The sequence below is a fragment of the Anolis carolinensis genome, chromosome 4 (genome assembly GCF_035594765.1).
Source record: "Anolis carolinensis isolate JA03-04 chromosome 4, rAnoCar3.1.pri, whole genome shotgun sequence".
Classification (NCBI taxonomy): Eukaryota; Metazoa; Chordata; class Lepidosauria; order Squamata; family Dactyloidae; genus Anolis; species Anolis carolinensis.
In genome coordinates, this window is record NC_085844.1 from 205980997 (window position 1) to 205986996 (window position 6000).

General features: G+C 46.3%; 1 protein-coding gene across 3 annotated transcripts in view; it reads right to left on the reverse strand.

Moving 5' to 3' along the window:
* Positions 1-4860, reverse strand: part of kcnd3 (potassium voltage-gated channel subfamily D member 3) — a 389138-nt gene extending 384278 nt beyond the window's left edge. Inside the window, exon 1 of one of the 3 annotated variants that reach the window (XM_008109835.3) lies at positions 4570-4860. The gene's annotated coding sequence lies outside the window, so the exon portion shown is untranslated. Of the gene's footprint in view, positions 1-3878; positions 4494-4569 lie in introns of those variants that run through there. The other 2 variants (XM_003220438.4, XM_016993342.2) reach the window with 2 other exon arrangements.
* Between the last annotated feature and the right edge of the window lie 1140 nt (positions 4861-6000).

A 6000-nucleotide genomic window follows, 5' to 3' on the forward strand; every position in this document is an offset into this window, starting at 1 on the left:
AGAGACATGTTTTTGCATGTTCCTGGGCCCCTAAAGGGCATTTTGGGATATTTTGAGGGGGAAAATATTTTTGAAAAATTTTGTAAAATTTTATTTTGAGCACTGCGGGAGGCTCCAAATATGTGGAAATGATTTCTACACCCCTGAGAGATTTGTATATTTGTTTTGACCCTTGGAGGGACTACATGTGGTCCACATGATACATTTTCCCACCTCTAATCTAGGGATTCATAAAACCATTTTTGACTCAAATGACTATGCAATATTAGTAGGAAATGTCACTACTGACTTCAGCATTTGGGCTACATAATTAAGCCTTTCAGAACATCCTGGATTCGTGTGATATGTGTGCATTTGAAACTTAGTTTGCTTGAAAATTTATTTGAGGCATGAGGCTCTACAGTTGCATAATGCAGATCTTTTTCATAAATTCCCAGTGTGTGCATGCCCACTCCACTCTGTCGCCCAAGGCTTTCTAAATGCATCCCATGAAACAGCAGCAGGACACTTAGATCATAAGTAGGTTGCACCTTTTAAAAATTTTGATTTTCCTTCTTTCTTTTAAAAAGCCTTTTGAGTTTGTAGACGTATTGTAAAACTGGCCAAGAAATTTAAATGTACAAGTAAACTGGACTAAATCCAGCCACAGTAGCTCCACTGAATTGATGGCAACTTGATAGATGAATACTTATGTAACTTCCATTAATTCAGTGAGTCTGCTCTAGTTGGGCCGAACAATTATATAGAGCACTCTGTCTATTAAAATGTATCACTCTTGGCATTCTGTGCTTATTTATTCAGAAGTAAATCTTACTGGAATCCAGCATGCCTTACTTCCATTCCAAGAAAACATCCATAATACTGAAGTCTTGTGGTGTAGTCCTTTGGGAGTAGGTCTTCTCGGATTTCCTAAAGCTTCCCCAAGTAGATAGCGAGAGGGGTGCACTGTAAACGACCACTTCTAAGAATTACAGGGATTGCCAAGCAAATATACTCAGTGTACTAGGGATGTCCAAAAAATCTTATTCAGATATAAACAAAGTGAAGAAACTTGAGGTTGTGCAAGCTACTCAACTAAGAATTAGTTCAATTGCTTTCAAGGGATGCTTCCAAGTGTGATGGAATTTGCAAACTGCTTCTTCAATTTGCATATATTTCCTCAAAATAAAAGACCAAGTATATCAAGTAATATCACTTGGTGGTCACTGATACCAAAAAGCAGTATGTCTGAGATGAGCAGGCAAATTTTTGTACCCAATTCAATTTGCAAAGGGTGTTTCACAGATTGGCATGCAATGGATGCCTTATATTTGACAACAGGTAGATGTCAACTCTCCTTTTGTCTTACTACAATTTCCACAGAAATGTGCAGTTTGTGGGTGCTATACACATACAGTACTTGGTTTTGCCAATGAATGAAAAAGTGGTGGAATGAGAAAGCAAAGAAAGTTGGTCCATGTGTTGTCGAAGGCTTTCATGGCCAGAATCACAGGGTTGTTGTGTGTTTTCCAGGCTGTATGGCCATGTTCCAGAAGTATTCTCTCCTGACATTTTGCCCACATCTATGGCAGGCATCCTCAGAGGTTGTGAAAATCTGAGGATGCCTGCCACAGATGTGGGCAAAACGTTGGGAGAGAATACTTCTGGAACATGGCCATACAGCCCGGAAAACACACAACAACCCCAAAGTTGTTCCAATTATTTGTATCATGCCCAGTTATTCCCATGAATTTAAGGTAAAGGTTTTCCCCTGACATAAAATCTAGTTGTGTCTGACTCTGGGGGTTGGTGTTTATCTCCATTTCTAAGCCAAAGAGTTGGCATTGCCCGTAGACACTTCCAAGATCATATGACTGGCATGACTGCATGAAGCACCATTACCTTCCCACTGGAACGGTATCTACTCACATTTGAATGTTTTTGAACTGCTAGGTTGGCAGAAGCTGGGGCTAACAGCGGGAGCTTAGCCTGCTCCCTGGATTTGAATCACCGACCTTTCAGTCAGCAAGTTCAGCAGCTCAGCAGTTTTACCCGCTGTGCTACTGGGTGCTCCTCCCCATAAGTTTATAGCTTTTTAAAACAGTAAAATAACTAGTTTGGCTTACATTTCTTTCCTAAAGCCTCCCCTCTCCCCACAAATAAACTTCTTGATGGAAAACACTGCAAGCAATCTTTAATAGCCTACAATCTTCCAGTGTATATAAAAGTATTTTAAAATGATAACTATTTTGATAGCCAAATGATGCCCATGCACATGTGCACACATAAATACATAGCATTTACAACAGGGACTGTGAGGTATGTAAAACACCATAAGAAATGAAGTGCATTCTACATAAGTGCTTTTCTCAATCTATTGAACACAATGAAAAAAGGAATTATAGAGTTTTGATCAGACATACATTCTTTAAAATAATGTTGAGGATGTGATAGAGATGCCTTCAGATGCAGATGTCATCCCAGTGCCCTTGATCTAACAGACTACTGGTGAGAGTAAGACTAGAAGGGCTTGTATGCACAAAGTGACCCTTTTGAGTTAAAGCAAATTTCAACAGACTGCAGAAGCAAACAGACCATATTTTTTCTAGTTAACTCACAAGGTGCTACGAAAGCTATACACAGTGCCTCTTTCTTGTTTCACAATGACCTTTCCCCCAAAGATCTCATCCATCTTGCCACTCCATCTTTTTCCCCCTTTTTTTCTTTTGGCATATGACATAAGCCTTGCTTGGGCTACAACTTGCTTCACTGACAATAATTTGATTTCTTTTCAAAAACACAAATCCGCCCTTCTTTCTGGAATTGATAGCACACCAAAGAAGAGAACTTCATATTTTCTGCTTGTTCACTCAGGAGGAACACATATTTATTCCTGTTCGCTCAGGAGGAACAGGAACGAAGTGATGAATTTTCATCTCATTAACTTCTGCCAGCCATGCCAATATTTTGGAGTGCCTCTGAACATCTTTAGCTAGGATTTGTTTAAAAAGATTTATAAGTATTTATAAGTACTATCTATACAAACAGACCACAGCAGTGCTAAAGGATAATAGCTGACAAACTCAAATTGGAGTTTCATGGAAAGGAAGTGCAGGGGGAAAGTGCTATGCTGAGTCTTTACTTGATTGTCTTTCAAAATATGGGTCGGGCTCCAATTTCAAGTATCCTTACATTTAAAATGCAAACTAAGTTCAGAAGAGACTTCGACACCCTCATCCTTATTCTCTATGGTGAGAAATAATAAAACCGTTTGAGAAGGATTTCCTCTCTTCTTTCCTGAGCGAAGCTAAAAGCAACAGGATAAAAGCATGCAAACTTCACTTGTCCTATCCAGCTACCCATTCAGCATCACACCATAAGCACGATGGCTTGACCTTAACTCAAAATCAAAAGAAATAATTGCCCAGAGCCCATAGAATACAGGAGGCGATCCCTGCAGAAAGAGAGAAGAGAAATAAAGGCTTGTTCTTGAGAAGAAATGTTAATGGTCTTGCCTACCTCTGGATTCTCCAGATGCAGGTTAGAGGACTCAGAAAATGTCATTAGCCCCGGGGAAGGTGACTAAACAGCTTGTTATTGCTGCACCTGACAAACTACTGAGTTGGAATGCATATAAATGCAACCAACCACCCTCAAATCCAGCTTGTGGATTCTCTGTGTGAATCTGATCAGTCTGGTGAGTCTGGTCAAGCGCTTCTAACTTTCTCCTCTCAGAGGATTCAGAGACCAAGATCCAAGTGCCTCTTTTGGAAAGAAAAGGGTTTGGAATGATAGGATGGAGGCACTGAGCGCAACATCCAACAAGAGAAGTCATCCACACACACATCGTGCCTGGCAAAGAATGGGGATACGATGCTGGTGAGGGACAGAAAAGTTACCTGTTGTTTCCTTCGGTGCCCTTGCCCTGGTAGCTCTTGCCGGCAAAGTTTCTCGTGCCCACTCGCTTCCTTTCCATGGGAAAGAGAGTCAACTCTTCAGCTCATAGGTGCCTCCCTGGAGACATAGTTTCCGCGCCTTCGGTTTCCTACAAACACTCCCACCCCGAGGGGGGCCAAGTCTCATGTCCTTCAGGTCCCCCTTTGCTAAAACTTCACTTCTGCGTTGGATTAGGTCCGTTTTTCACGACCTCGCACGAGACGGGCGCACTCTTTGCCCGGAGGGAACGATGGCTGCGGAGCGGAGCGACTTGGAGAAAGTCAGACCAAATGCGGACGCGGAATACAGAGGCGCTGGGCTGCCTTTTCCTCCCCGCGTGCGTCATCTCGTTGGGAGATTCAGATTATACTTAAGCGGGGTTTGTGTGTGTGTATGTGTGTAGGAGTTCAGCAGAAGGAGCTGATGCGCGAGTTAGCAGAGGGCGGAAAGCCAAAACAGGGGGAGAAAAGGCAGGGGGGGAGAGAGAAAAAGAAGGCTGATGCCTGCGCATCCCTGTCCCTCCCCACTTGAGGTAGGACTTCCAAGGAGAGAGGCAAACTCGTGCCTCTTTCCTGCCTGGAAGCGGAATCCGCCCCTCCCCGTGGCTCTCTCACACAGCCCCCTCCCCGCCTGTCCCCCGCCTGCCTTCCTTACCTCCTGGGCCGTGGGCTCACTCGCCACGCCACGCCAGGGCGACCCATCCCCTTGCCGAGCCCCTGCTCCGTAGATAGGGCTGAAAGGTTGCCATCCAGATGCTGAAGGCGGGCACTCCCGCTGCCCAGAGGGGCGGAGGGAGGGAGGCAGGGAGGCAGGCAGGGAGGGAGGGAGGCGCTCGCTCTCTCGCTCGCCGGAGGCGCTCGGATCCCAATCGGGGCGCGGGAGCTGGCGGAGGCGCTCCTCCGACGTTTTCCAAGGGGTTCGCCTCTCCGGCTGCGTCGCCCCGCGCGGCACATAGATGGCGCCCTCCCCAAAGCTTCCGCGGCTTGCCTTTGGCCCCGCCTAGGCCCAACGCGCGGGGCTGGGAGCGAGGCGCGGTTCAGCACCAGGGCGCGGCGGACAGCGCCCGGAGCGCCGAAGGCTCACCGATGGCCAAGCCCAGCCCCGGCCCTCACCGCCTGGGCTCTCGCCGCTGCGGAAGGAAGGAGCCTTCGGAGGATTCCGATCCAAGAGTGACCCCAAGCATGTCGCGATCTCACAGCTGCCCCCCCCCCCCCATACTGAGCATTTAAGGCAGTTTCTAACAGATACTGAGGAAAGTGGTGTCTCTGTGCAGATGATTTCATGGGAAATCTTGGAACCAGTCTGAGACCGGATGGTGATTGCACAAGACATCAGGGATGTAGGGGGGAGGGGGGAGGGGTTCCAACCCCCTCCCCCCCCCCGAAAATTTTCAGGTTTTTTTAAAAACCTGGTTTACTCATGAATTTTAACTGGTTAACCAAAATCCTCATGAATTCCACTGAAGTTTATCAATGGAGCTTGATTTATAAATTATTTTGCGTTATGGAACTACTCTTCATAATCCGCTAAAAAAAAAATTCAACCCCCCCCCCCTTCCATTTTTTCCAGGTTATGGGCCTGCAAGACAAAGAGCATTCATGTACATTAACACACATTTCTGGGAGTTTGCTACATGGCCATTAGGCTTGCTCAAATAATTCGTTTTCCCCGTTAACCGTTATTAATTCGTTATTTTCGTTTGTTTTGAAGCAATTTTGAAGCATTGGTTGTCCACACGTCTGGATATCGCGGTTTCGAATCGCGAGAGGCCGTTTTTCGTTATGTCGTCGTTTTTTTCGTTAGGAAAAAAAAGCTTTTGCAAATCACCCAAACTCCCACCATTCAGGCCCTTTCCTTTTGCCCCTCAGCAAAAGGGGTGTCACGGGCTCAGCCAATGGGAGGGGGCGAGGGGGAAGGAGGCCGAGGAGGAGGAGGAAGACGGAGGGGGGAAATGGCCGTCGCCGCCGCATCACCTCAGCTCAGGCCTGGTGTCTCTCTGTGAGGCGGGAAGGCGGCGGATGGAGCCGGGAATGGAGAGACCGAGAGAGACAGAGAGGGGCCCAGCGGTGAGGTTTTGACGTCTGT